Raw genomic sequence first — 15733 nt, 5'->3', positions numbered from 1 at the left:
TCTCTTACCTCTTTGTTGTTTAATTTTGATGTTTGATGGGTTGTGTGAAAACCCTAAATCGGCCGATCTTGTATGTATGTGATTGTTATGATTCTTGTTAGTTGGATAATAGATTGATAACTAGATTGATATTGATACATGATTGATTGTTGTTCTTGATTTGAATTAAAACACAAACCCTAATCTTGTATGTATGGTGTGATTGATATGCATGGATAGTAGTTATAGTGTCTAGAGGGTTATATGGATGCATGATAGTTCATAGATTGTTATTATGATGAGTTTTGATGTGAACAGATTCTGGACAGAACGTATATACGATGTTTAACTGACTGTAACGAAGTGTAAACGTGAAAATTGATTGAGATTGTGGGTACTGCAGTAAACTAGGTTGAGTCTAGTTTCTATGAAGTATAAATTCGTAATTTTTGGATAAGTGGAAGTATACTTTTATGATTTTACAAAAACGTGATGCAAAGCTGAGCTGTTAGACCTGCTGTTAGGTTATGTTGTAAATGTTATATCTCATGAACTACGAGACCAATTGGGTTGGTTCCACTTCTGGAGGTTGACTCACTGAGTTAGGAACCAAACCCAAGTGGTCTTGCATTTATTGGATTTTTTGTTTAACGGGAATTGCAAATAACATTCTGATGTGCATGAATCTGACTGATATAAGTTAGCTGTAATGTTTTGATCATTATGAACAATCTATATGGAATAAAAATAAGATAAAAGATGTTCTGGAAACCTAAGATATGTATGCTCCTGTGGTAATTTTTGGTAAATTAATTGAGACGTTATAATCGGTAAACTAGTGCAATCTTTCAAGTAGAAATTCTGTCATAACGAAACTAGCTGCTGAGTTGTATAGGAATGCATGAAATATGATAGTTTTTATATAATTGTTGTATTTTGACCAAAATACCCTTGCGGGGAATAGTTGCTAGTTGATTGCCATGAATTGACCAAATTGCCCTTATGGGGAATAATGGTTAGTTAGTCTTTGTTTGTTGACCAAAATGCCCCTACGGGAATAATTGCTAATAAGTATGTTATTAATACGTGACACGAAAGTAATTGCTCACTCATGTATCGTATCACAATTTTACTTGTTTAAGTCACACACGATTCACAAACGAAACACGAAACATGTTACGTGCATAGGTATTATGTGCCGAGTCTAGAGACTCGTTAAACATTCCGATACTTAGAAAATCTCTTTGTTATTTTAGAACGCTAGAGAGTTTTCTACGACGCGCATCACTCGGTGATCTAGATCGGATATTCTTCGCAAACAGTGAGTTCACTTACCCCACTCTTAAACTGTTTTCAAACGTTTTTCACTTGGGGGAGATAACATACTCCGATAAACATATTTTCTGAGATAAACGCATATGAAAGATTTTGTTATAAATTATATATCACTTGTAAAGGCTAAGCGGCATACGTAACATTTGAAGTCCCACACATCGGACCGGTTAATATTTGGAATAGCGAGTCACTTTTGGGTAGTACTACTGGGTTTGACAAACCCCACCCGACGCTAAGCTCAACTGGAGGTTGAGTGGGTGTAAATTTTGGCTAACATTTACCATGGTCTGGAGGACCTGGTGACGGGCACTTGATAAACAGTCAGCTTCGGTCGCGAACCACTTAGCGATACTTGTTGTATAGATTAGCTACCTATCGATATATAATTTGACATAACACTATCTGGTAATGCAAAACACTTAAACGCTGTAACGTGGTTACACACTTAAACGCTGTAACGTGGTTACACACTTAAACGCTGTAACGTGGTTACACACTTAAACGCTGTAACGTGGTTACACACTCAAACGCTGTAACGTGGTTACACACTCAAACGTCGTAACGGGGTTACGCAACATTTAAACGTCGTAACGAGGTTACGCAAAACGCTAAACGATTTATCTTATTTTACTTGTGAACTCACCAACCTTGTGTTGACACTTTTAGTATGTTATTCTCAGGTAGCCGAGGCGGGCGCGCGGTTTAGGAGCATGCATTAATGAAAACACTTTTATTCTGCAAACTTAATTTTAACAGTTACATTTGGTTTTAAGTCGTCCTGCGTGACGCAACTTTTGAATTAAGGTTTTACGCTTCCGCACTTACTTTCATTTAAACGTTTTTCTTTGGTTTGGTTATAACTAATGATTCCGATCCTGCCAGTTCACACCCTCTGACGGTAAAACTCCGTTAGTGGATTTTGAGGGTGTGACAAAATTTAAAAGCACGCGCCTTCTTTTAAAAGGGTCAAATAACTACCCTCGTAAGTCACTCATCTACTTCTGGAACATGGATAAGTAAGTCAAAATTCCTAAAAACCGTCGATGATTCATTTCTACTGTGAAGTACAATCACAAGTACAAGCATGATAGGTGTCAAAACCCTAACTCATCTACTTCTGGAACGGAACCAAAATGAAGAACCCTAACTCATCTACTTCTGGAACGGAACCCAGGACGAAGCAAAAGCACGATAGGTCTCAGAATGAAGATGGAACAGGTGTTACTTTATGATTTTTTAGCGTTTTAGGTTTACTTAATCTTAAAATGTAAGCATTTGTTTGAATCTTCTTATGTATTAATACGTTTGATAAGCGTGTTTTTGTTGTTGTAGTACATATCCTTGTTTTTTTTTAAATCTATGTATAATATTAAAGCATGTTATATGCGTATGATTAGCGTGTTATGGCTTTGGTATGAGAATTTATCATTGTGATGTTTTATAAGAGTTTTCTGTTTCCTTGTGATTCGTGTTATTATCCCCTACCCCCCGTGTTTTATTGTATGTTTTGTATGTGATTCAGTTGTTGAAAAAACCAAGACTGATAAAAGGAAGACTAAAAAAGTTGCTTCGGTGGGGAAAACAAAACATGATGTGAAAGCAGACTCTGATTCAGACCTTGACACAAAAATCGACAGGTTGTTGTCAAAGCGGAAACAGGTGGAACACAGCACCTCTGGCCCGGACTTTCAGCGTCCGAAAAAGAGAGCCATTAAAGAAAAAAACAAGACTGATAAAAGGAAGACTAAAAAAGTTGCTCTGGTGGGGAAAACAAAACATGTTGTGGAAGCAGACTCTGATTCAGACCTTGACACAAAAATCGACAGGTTGTTGTCAAAGCGGAAACAGGTGGAACCCAACACCTCTGGCCCGGACTTTCAGCGTCCGAAAAAGAGAGCCTTTAAAGAAAAGAAGCCAGCCGAGAGGGGACAACCTTTTGTTGAATTTGTAGACAAGAAATTGATGAATAGGTGTGCACCTATTAATATTGTTGATGCAGTGAAGGCAATGACCATTGCCCAAAAACTTGTGTAGAAGAAATGGGTTTCGGGTCAATGTTAAGACTTCAAGTAACCCAAACTCCAACAACTTTGGGATATTGGTTGCTTATGAACTATAATAACCGTTTAAATGAATTGAACATTGGGAGCGGTGTTATTAAGATAACACCACAAAAAGTACATGAAGTGTTGGGGATACCAATGGGTAAGATTCCTGTTTTAGGCAAGAGTAGACCAAGATTGGGGGAAGATGTTACTACAGATTTGTTCAAATCTCAATTCCCGACAAATGCAAGAATAAGTGTAAAGCATGTGAAAGACAAACTGGCCGCGGATAAAGGAGCTGGTGAACTGTTTAAGATTAATTTCCTTGTTGGTCAACACCTGTATAGGATTTGTGACAAAATCAACAGCAGTCAATCAACGATTCATCGCCGCAATTGATAAAACCTCTGATATTCCAAATATGGACTGGTGCAGCTATGTTATTGAAAACTCGAAAATGACAAAGGAAGAATGGAGAGGTATCAACGTTCAATACAACGGTCCGATCACCTTCCTTGTGATGCTTTACATGCATGAATACCAGAAAAAATATGGTCCATTTGGGACTCCCGTCACAACGCCTGTAGTCAACTAAATAACAACAACTACTCTTAATAAGATGGAAAAATTCTTGGAGAATAATGGTCCTCCCTTAGAAGAAGATGCTACTGAGGTTGCTGCTGCTGCTGTGACGTTAAGTGTTGACGAGAAAGGGATTGATGCGGCTGCTGCTGCTCCTGCTGCTGTGACCGTTAGTGCTGTCGGGAAGGGACTTGATGAGACTACTGATGCTGCTGTTGCTGATACTGCTACTGTGACAGTTAGTGCTGCTGGGAAGAGACTTGATGAGACTGCTGCTGCGGCTGCTATTGCTACTGTTGCTGTGACGGTTAGTGCTGCCGACAAGCCTGGAGTTGAAGAAAACACTGCAGCTGAGGAGAAACAAGAACATGGTATTAAACTTGTTATTTTCTTGTAAAAAACTCTCATATCTCTTATCTCTACATGCATTTTATATAATACAACATTATATGTAATTAAAAAACAGATGGCCAAAGTGCATCTGAAACAGATAATGCCGATCAAACAGCTGAACAAGATTTGGATGATTATGTAAGCGATTATTCACCTTTAAGTTTGGAAATGCATATCGTGCTTGTTGACTATTATTTAACTCTATTACAACTGGCTGGGATAAATTGAAAATGTTTTTGAATTAACCCAAACTATATTTTCTTTTTACAGTCTTGGAATAAGGCAATGGATAACAAGTTGAAGAAATTTGATAAAATATGCTCCGAGATCAACGAGTTGGTCCGTCAAGGAAAGGATAGACATCCATCAAATGAGAATATCTTTTCTAGATGTTGTGAATGGGAAAACAGATTCACTAATAATGTGGTCCCTAAAACACAAGATTCAGATGTTGTTGTTGGTGGTCCAGTGGCTGCTCTAAAAGGTATTTGGGTTAAAATTATTATTAGTATAATTAAAACGCTCTTAAAACACTTATGCTGTTCTTTTAAACTTATTACATCTGTGTGATGCAGTTGATTCAGATGTTGGTGTTGGTGGTCCAGTGGCTACTCAAAAATGTATATCATATATGTACCAGCTTAATTATATATCAGCTTAATTATAATTACAGTTGAACATATTACATCTTTGGCTGTCGTAAAAAATGATGCAGGTGATGCAGGTCAAGAAAACAATGTCTCGTGCGCAGATATTGATGAAGTTGTTAATACAGTGGTTGCGTGGGCAAAAGAGGGTATGCAATTATAAATAAAAACCAAAAGGGGTTGAAGGTATTTACTTATAGTTACAATTATTTTCAGTCAAATTTAATGTGAGTTGTTTTATGTTTAACAGTTGACACCGGATTGTCAACAAGTGATAGCCTCATTACACTGAACTCTACATATCTTCTGAGAGAGGTTGACGTATCCGCTAGTGTCATAGAAGATGAAGAAATACTTTTAGAGTATATATTTTTTTGTCTTGGAGACATTTGAGAGGAGGTCTACATGTCCACTCAAACAAAATCGTTCAAGGTGGTCTTTGAAAGCTTCTGTCCTGACATTTATATAGCCGCCAATGCAATGGATGCATTCAGTGAAGTAATGAACTATGAAGAAAAGAAAAAATCTGTAGCATTACCGTTCAGATTCTCTGCTTCAAGCAATGTGCTGGTACAAATTAATCTATTTTGTTTGTACTATTAGAAAACGCTGAATAAACGCTCTAATCATCTGCATTTTAATTAATAAACAGACAAGTGACCATTATTCTGAGTCAAGGGGTTACACAGACAAAGAAAGACTGGATGTGTTTTCAGACAACATGACAAGAGAAATGGCAAGGAGTGGAATTCTATCACTCAAGGAGGTTGCTATAGTGCTCGTGCCAATTCTACAACACGATCATTTCGTTGTGGTTGCCTTCAATCTTCAAACAGGAGTGATAGACTTACTTGACAACAGTGCAAACCAAGAAATACCAGCTGATGCAAAGTTTAAAAGCTTAGAAGACAAATCAAAAGCAATTAGAGAGAATTTTGAAGAAAGATACAGAAAGACTCCTGATATAGTGGTAAATATATATACCTTTAACTCAAAAAACATACATACCTGTTATAAAAATTGTCAAAATACTTAAATTGCTTTCTATTTTGTTTAGAGAAATGTCTTTTGCATGTATCTTAAAATAATCAAACGCCCCATTACTCAGCAAATCCAAGCAGCAACAATCAATAGATTGAAGATGACATGGAGAACAAAAAGTAATGGAATAGATGGTGGTATTTTTGCTATGAGACACATGGAGAAATATGATGGGAAGAGACCATGGGGGTGTAATCTCCAAAATGAAGGCCCTAAACAACAAAGACAGCTAAAATGGTTGAGGTTAAAGTATTTGTGCAAAATCCTCCTCTCGGATATAAACCAACACAGAAATACTCTTATCAAGAAAGCACTGGTATTCCATGAAAATGACGACACTCGTTTAACCGGAGAAGAGTTGATTGATGAACTTAAGAAACGGCAACAACAAATTTGAATGATTTCAAAAGTGACTGCTATGTACTTTAAGATACTTGTTATGATATGGACTTCTGTTATCAGTTTGTAATGCACTTTAAGATAATAGTTATATGTTGAATCAATGTTTTAACAAATAACCAAAAAAATTTATTATTACCAAAACACACATATAAACACACCATCACAAACATTCAATTTTTATTACTACTAATCTCTGAGTGACACACATAAAAACACACCATGAAACACCATCACATACTAATATCTGAGTGACATAAGAAACTTCAACTTCAATTCCATTGAGCAATTCAGTTCAAGAACTGCCTTGCCCAAAAGTTTTAACTCGTCAAACTCTCTCTGTCCTACATCAACCATAAACAAAACAACAAGATCTCGGATACAACTAGCGGGCATCCGAGTAAGAACTTTTGTAATGAGATCCCTGGCATCTAAGTTTTTGCTAGTCTTTACAAATTCTTCAGTAAGAGTTTCCCGACAAGCTTTATCTACCTCGATTTGAGTCTCAATTCGCCTTCTGAGGGCAGCCTTGTAGGATCTGGATGATGATGATGACGAGCAATCCATTATTAACTAAAAAAATAATTTTAAATTATGTAGGTATATGAGTTTCACAAATGTGGTGTCGGCATATATAACCAAAATGCTCACAGATGAATAGTAACTATAATAAAAAAACAAAAGTGTGTCCCACGCTTGGAAAACGCACCAAATTGTCTCATGTGTTTTTGTTTAATCTAGAGATTACTTGCATTTATATCACCTGTCATAATTAATTGATCACAATTATACGTCACCTGTCAAAAATGTCAGGAAAAATATTATGGTAATGATAGCCTACATTAAAGTTAAGCTATTTCTTACTAGATCTTACTATATCTTACTACAAATCAAACTTAACTACATTAAGTTTGGTTATTCAATCACACTAACAGTTTCAGAAAAATATACTCAAAATGAATTCTTCTGAGAAAACCTTGAAGGCCATAGTGAAAAAAACGATGGATTTTCAGAAAGAGAAAGACGACTCTTTGTTGAAGAAAGTCGAAGCGATTAGGTCTATACTCGCAGCCGAAAAAACAAGCACCTTCCAATCCTGTAAACTCATGTTGTGGGAAGACGACATTGAGTTTCGAGCAATGGTTGCTGATTATCAGCAACAACAGTCTGAATGCTACGACTCAGTGTGTGAGACCCTGGTTGACACCATAACTACGGTGTCAACCAACATGAGTTTTAAGGAGATGGGGGCGGAGACTGTGGACAAGGCGGAGTGATGGTGATGTTAGCTTTGCTGGTCTTGGTTTTTTTGTGATGTATTGTAATTAATGGTACTTTTTGTATGACATCTTTTGATGAATGGTAAATATATATTATCTTAAAATGTTTTCTTAACATGTTTTATGTATTGTAATTAAGGGTACTTTTTGTGATGCATCTTTTGATGAATGGTAAATATGGATTAATGGTTCTCATCTTTCTTTGTTAAAAATGTGTGTAATCAATTAGCTTAAAATATTTAATATAATTGTTCAAAAGAGTCTGTTACTCTTGCAACCCGCTACTGTACAAAGACATATATAAATATCCTAAAACGGTAATAAAAAGCATGTGTACAACAACTCCTTTCTAAACCCTCCTATATATATACTTATATATCTAGTTTTGTTTTCAATAAAAACTCATTTTCACCATGGAAGAAATCTCATCGAGGACCACCACATCCAGTAACAGAAGCAATCGATCTCAGGTTTATTGTTTTTGTGGTCAAGAAGCCATTCAAAGAACATCAAGCACCACCAAAAATCCAGGTCGGAGGTTCTACAATTGTGCATCTCAGGTTAGTGAAATTGCAAATAAAGTTGGAATTCATCTACAATTGTTGACCATAAACCCTATATTTTTTTCAACTTAGGGCAAAAAAATGTGATTTCTTTATATGGTCCGGTTGTGTTTCGTCCATAAGATCTGATGTGTGCATAAGATGTACAGACATAATTTCTATCTTGATAAGGGCAAATAAGTCATTAGAGGATCAACTTGCAAGGAGTGTAGCTTCAATGATTGAATCAGAAAAAAAAGTGAAGATATTGTATTTTATTTGCTTCTTGTTGTTTTTAGGGCTTTTAATTAGTTTTGTAATTAAAATCTAAGAAACTTTGTTATGATTTTAGACCAGCTTTTATGATGTATTTTTATGTTTCTGAACGCATTTAAAGGCTTAATGAGTAGTTTAGTTTGAGTGTTTCCGTAGTTTAGTTTGAGTGTTTTCAAAATCACAGTGTATTTACTTCATTAAAAAGAGGTTATTATAATATTTCATTAAAAAGAGGTTATTATCAAAAATCAATAAAAATATGCCCCTCCTGAGTTTCGAACCCGCGATATTTGCAATCTATGTTTAATCACAAGCGCCTCAACCGTTTGAGATACACCCTGAGAACGTAATAGAACCTCTTCTAATATTTATATAACGAAATTTAGAAGTTTAAAATTTTCATTTTTACCCGCCAATTAATCGAGTTATCTTCTGGAAGACTCACAAATCAATTAGTATTGACCAAACCCTAATAAATGATCTGCTAGTGTATATATTGAACTCTCATCAATCTCAATCCTACCAAACAGCTTCATTAATCTCAGGTGAGCACCAAATATTTTTGTTTTTAGTCAGTTACATTTATTCGCGTTAATTAGTATATATATATCGTTGATGACACAGTTAATAAAAAATTCTTGGAAGATGGATAAGTTTTGGATGTCAGTAGGCGACAGGTGCAATAAAGCATATAGAGATGGTGTTAAGGCATTTCTACATTTTGCAGTTCGTAATTGCAAGGAGACATCACCACCAATTTCTGTTTCATGTCCATGTGTTCGGTTTTTGAACCACATATCTCTTAGTGTAGACGAGGTAGAACATCACTTGTACAGGTTTGGAATTGATACGAATTATACTACTTGGATAAAACATGGAGAAGCCGACACCAATATTCCAACTAATTATGTTGATAATACTGGGTTTGCCTGCACCTGCATTCCAACTAATTATGATAATAATAATAATGGGTTTGTTGACACCAACATTCCAACAGATGCCTGTGAAATTGTAGAAATGGTAAATGCTACAAAAGACAATTTCAAAGGCGACAAGAAGTATCAACAGTTTCTACAACTACTTGTTGACGCTGAGAAGCCCTTATATAAAGGATGTCTTGACTTCACCAAGTTGTTTGCATTAGTACAACTACTCAACTTGAAGAGCAAGCACGGGGTATCTCATAAGTTCGTTGATGAACTTCTGAAATTGTTGAAAAAGATGCTACCTGCAGATAACGAAATGGTAAATAATATATATGAGGGCAAAAGGATGATGAAGGCAATGGGCTCACGATACGAAAAGATACATGCGTGTATCAATGACTGCATTATTTACTATAAGGATTACAAGGATTTGGAAGCATGTCCAGTTTGTAACAAGTCAAGGTGGAAGGTGGATGAGAAGACTAACAAAACTTACATAAACACGCCCGCTAAGGTACTGTGGTACTTTCCCATTATTCCACGATTCAAGCGCCTCTTTCAATCAAAGACCACAGTAGAGAATTTAACATGGCACACCACGAGTACCAATAAACCCAGTGTTTTACGCCACCCATCAGATTCACCAGCATGGAAAGCCATAGATGACAGGTACTCCGATACCATCGGAAGCGATCCAAGAAATCTTCGTCTAGGGATTTGCACTTATGGGGTCGACGTACATAGAGGTAACAGAAACCACAATGTCTGGCTTATTTTAGCAGTCATTTACAACCTTCCACCTTGGATGTGTATGAAAAGAAAATTCATCATGCTTTCCTTATTAATATCCGGAGTGCCAGGAAACAATATTGATGTGTTTTTATAGCCTTTAATTGACGATCTAGCATCTTTATTTGAGGTCGGGGAGCCAACATATGATGCATATAAACAAGAAATGTTTACACTACGTGCAGTTGTGTTATGGACGATTAATGATTACCCTGCTCTTGGTACACTATGTGGTTGCCCTTACAGTGGATTCAAAGGTTGTGTGGTGTGTCGGAGCGAAACTCAGTGTGTTCGACTTTATCACACAAAGAAGCAGATTTATGCTGCCCACAGAAGGTATTTATCACATGACCACCCTTTCAGAAAACAAACAAAGACGCTCAACGGAAAAGAGGAGATGAGAACCGCTAAAGAGCCTATGACAGGGGAAGAGATATACGACGAGGTCAAAAACATTAACAATGAATGGGGAAAGGGATCTGAATCCCTAAGTGGGAGTAAGAAGAAAAGGGATAACACAACGCCGCACCAATATTGGAAGAAGTTCAACATATGGTACCAACGGCTCAGCTATTGGAAGTATTTACCTGTCCAACATTGTATTGATTTGATACATGTTGAAAAGAATGTGGCAGAAAGTATTGTTGGGACGTTGCTGAATATTTCCGGTAGGGCAAAAGACGGATTGGCAGCTAGAAAGGATTTGGAGTTTTTAGGGATTAAAAAGGAGTTGCAACCGAAAGCAAAAGACAACAATACAGAACTGCCTGCAGCATGCTTCACATTATCAGCCCAAGAAAAAGACATGTTTCTTGAAACACTATATAAACTGAAGGCTCCACTAGGGTATTGTTCTAACTTCTCTAGTTTGGTGAATCTTAAAGAAAGGAAGCTACAAGGACTTAAATCTCATGATTATCACATTCTTATGCAACAGTTTCTACCCCTTGAAATACGGTCCATCATGCCAGAACCAATAAGAAATACTATAATCAGGCTTTGTTTTATTTTTCAAGTCAATTTGTAGCAAAGAAATCATTGTAGAAAAGCTTGATAAGATGCAGGAAGAGCAAATAGTTACACTGTGCCTGCTGGAGAAGTACTTTCCGCCATCATTTTTTGATGGCATGGTTCACTTAACCGTGCACCTTGTTAGAGAGATAAAATTATGTCCACCATGCTTTCGTTAGATGTATCCATTTGAAAGGTGTATGAAGGTTATCAAAGGGCATGTGCGAAACAAAACTTATCCAGAAGGGTGCATTGCTGAGGAGAACATTGCGGAAGAAACAATCGAGTTTCTGAGCGAATACCAAAAAATATCCAAGAGTACTGTTGGTATTCCATATGATAAGCATGATGATAATGGGGAGACAATCCCTGTCACAGGCGTTAAATCAGTTGAAGTTTCTCCTGATCTTTTCAAGAGAGCACATTTCTATGTGCTGCAGAATACGTCTGAAATAGCGCCGTATATCGAGTAAGTATTACTAACATATATACTCTAAATTATATATATATATATATATATATATATATATATATATATATAGGGTGCAGTTACTGTACGCTAATGCCTTAACGTACGGTAGTTACGTGAGACGTTCAAAGGCAAAAAACAAAGCTAATAACCTAAAACGCTAAGCAAACGCACCCAAAATTAATACACACACACACACACACACACATATATATATATTAATTCGCAATATATTATACTCTTACTTGCAGACAACACAAGACCTCTTTGAAAACCAAATGCCTGGTAAACGACAAGCATTGCTGGAGAAGGAGCATACTTTAAATTTTGGTGACTTGTTAAGTCTTCTATAATTTTTAAAATTCTTTTATAGTTTCTGCAATGTAGGTGAAGAATCTAATCCTTGTAATGAAATTCAGGTTGAAAGAGAGCTAGCGGGCTCCCCAGGTTCTGTATCGGAAACCGTAAAGTGGATTGCACACCGAGCACACTGCAACGTTTACAAATACGACTCGTACGACATCAACGGTTTTGAATTTCGTACAAAATCTCATGATGGTAGAGTTTACCAGAACAGCGGGGTTGGTGTAGAGGCGGATGACATGCACATCAAAAAAGACGTGGTGACGTATGGACAAAACTTTTATTTTGGGGTTTTGCAAGAGATATGGGTCCTAGATTATCATAGTAAAAGAATTACGGTCTTCATGTGCCAATGGGTTGACCGTAAACATGTCAAACATGATATTCTTGGTTACACGTCGGTCGACCTAAACAAATTTGGCCACAAGGACGATCCGTTCATATTGGCCTCGCAAGCACGCCAGGTGTTTTATGTTCAAGATCAGCTAGATAGAAAAAAGCATGTTGTCCTCATGACTCCACCCAAGAATTATAGGCATTCGTATGACGAGGTCAATGAGGAATTTAGTACGGTAACTTTCCCTCATGAGAGTAATACATTGCCACTTGTACAACCAAATCAACTGCTTCGTAATGAGTCCCCGGATGATTACTGGCGGCCTGGGAAAAAAGCCTACGACTATTCGTAATGGAGATTGACACCGATGTCGGGGTTGTCGACCCAGGAGTTGTGTTCGTTCGGCTAGTTAGATGTAAATAATGTTTAAATATAGTTGTGATACATGATATCTTCCTTCTTTACTTTGTACTTACTAATTCAAACTAAAGAAATATTGGTTGTTTTTAATACTATTACTACTTATACGTACAAGCCGGTTTGTTGAATTCATTTCATCTTCTGGCTATTTTGGTTAATTGGTGTCAAGTTCAAACATACATCATGTTACATCGATAAAAGTCACAATTGACTTGTAGTGTACCATAGTAAGATCAATAAAGTCATTACACTCATAACTGACTCGTGCTATATCAAAGTTACATTAATACAAAGAAAGCCCAAAAATGCATCATTTCCCGCCTGATGGTTTTGTTTCTTGCACAACCTCTATTTGGTTATGTTTCAACATACTTTTCGACAGCTGGTTTCCTGCAAAACATTATCAACTCATTTTATATAAAAAGATCATTATGCCCTTATTTTCACTAACATGCATACCAAAATTGTACCCTCCAGACTTTGAAGAAACCTTTGAACAAATAAAATTGAGTTTTGAAAAACCGCTTCCAAACTCAATGCCATCACCAGTAACCTTAGATTTAAGATTTGGTGACGGCATTGAGTTTTGGAAAGGATTTTATCAAAATCTAACATCTTTGGGAAGTTTAAGATATGTGGAAACCTTAGATATTTTCTGCTTGGCTAAGTTTGGAATTCACATAACATATATAGAAGTGTAATAAATTTCAGTCACCAGTTTTATTGCAGTCATTAAAGTCTCTATTGTTATATAGTTGGTTGTAGAGTGTATAACTGCATACTACATGTCAAAATGGGTTCCACATGCTTTGGAAACGCACAAAAGCTAATTAATTTTGAAAATTAATTACATTTATACCTACTACCTGTCCAAAATCTTGGAAATATATTTATGTAATGATAGCCTACATTCAAGTTAATTAAAATAAAAAAACTAGTATATCACACGCTTTGTACGCTTTTAATACATGTCAGAAAATCTTTGAAATATATTTATGTAATAATAGCCTACATTCAAGTTAATTAAAATAAAAAAACTAGTTTATCTTACTAGATACGCTACAAATCAACTAAACTATAACAAATTACTGTCTCAACTACCAAAAATTAAATTTTAGGTCTATTTTGTTATTCACTACACTAACATCTATTTTAAAGTTATTTATAAAAAATCAACATCAACTACGCTTAAAAACGCAACCAAAATATAATAATAACATTTACAGTTAATAATAACATTTACAATAATAACATTCACATAACATATTAATACCAAAATATAATAACATTTACAATAATAACATTTACATTAATATAGAAAACCAAATTACATAAAACTAACTCCTAGCATCCGATTCCATATCGGAATCTACATCGGATTCTGGAGTCCTGCCATAGATTCCGTATCCGAATCTACATCCGGATTCTCTTCTGGAGTATGAGAGGGCATGATCCTCTCCCACATGCCGTCCGATGTGTAGGTGGAGTCCCTAAGCCTATGGAGGCAAAGGTTCACCTAAGAATGGAGTGCCCTATAAACGGACACCGCCTTGAAGTCCTCCAAGTCGTTCAACTCGATGTACGCTACCTCGATGCCCGGCACTACCATTTCAATGCTGAAATAATCAGCAGTCGTGTACCCAAGCCACCTAACCATTCGGTTAAGTTGTTGGTACGTGAAGGTTTGAGGGTTGACATAGTCAATATACCTCACCCTTTGATTCCTCCGGGAGGCGCCGGAAAAAATGTGGAATCGTATGGTGAAAAATGTGAGGTCGTAATAGATGGGAGCTTGAGCACCCGGTGCATGTTCGAGCCAAGCTGCAGCCATTATCGGAAATTATAATCGGAAGAAAGGTGGATTGTGATTGTGGATTCTGATTATGGATTGTGATTGTGGATTGTGATTGTGACTGGTATTTAAACACCATCGGAAACCGCTGGTACATCTCCCTGACAAATTGAATTTGGCGGCACAAGAAACTGTAAAGGCAATGATGACGTCGCCACTCGTCAAATCAACGTGTGGCCATTAATGACGATTGGACACACTTATAAATATTATAGTGTGACCATTTATCACTTATAGTCACACATAATAAGTGTATCCGTAACAATAAAAAATTTAGAAAAAATAAAACTAAGATATTCTTTGGTCACGCAACCTCATATAAGTGGCCATTAATTACATTTGGACACACTAAAACATCCTTTAAGTGTGACAATTTATAACTTATAGCAACACATAATAAGTGTATCCGTGACAATAAAAAACTTATAAAAAACAAAACTAAGATACTCTTTAGTCACACAACCTCGTATAAGTGGCCATTAATTACATTTGGACACACTAAAACATCATTTAAGTGTGACAATTTATAACTTATAGCCACACATAATAAGTGTATCCATAACAATAAAACACTTATAAAAAGCAAAACTTAGATACTGTATGGTCACACAACCTCGTATAAGTGGCCATTAATTACATTTGGACACACTAAAACATCATTTAAGTGTGACAATTTATAACTTATAGCCACACATAATAAGTGTATCCGTGACAATAAAAAACTTATACAAAGCAAAACTAAAATACTCTTTGGTCACACAACCTTGTATAAGTGGCCATTAATTACATTTGGACACATTTAAAAATATTTTAGTGTGACCATTTATAACTTATAGCCACACATAATAAGTATATCCGTGACAATAAAAAACTTATGAAAAATAAAAGTAAACTACTCTTTGGTCACGCAACGCCGTGTAAGTGGCCATATATTTTAAGTGTTTTAGCCACATAACTAATAAATACAATGGTTATTCGTCATATTTCGCCACTTTATTAAAAATGTGGCTAGAAAATGTGACATTAGGTCACACAACGTAATATAAG

This window comes from Bidens hawaiensis, unplaced genomic scaffold, assembly GCF_021521415.1.
Source record: "Bidens hawaiensis isolate Kalapana, Puna unplaced genomic scaffold, B.hawaiensis_p1.1 tig00010809_1, whole genome shotgun sequence".
NCBI classification, from domain to species: Eukaryota; Viridiplantae; Streptophyta; class Magnoliopsida; order Asterales; family Asteraceae; genus Bidens; species Bidens hawaiensis.
Note: the sequence above shows the minus strand (reverse complement) of the source record.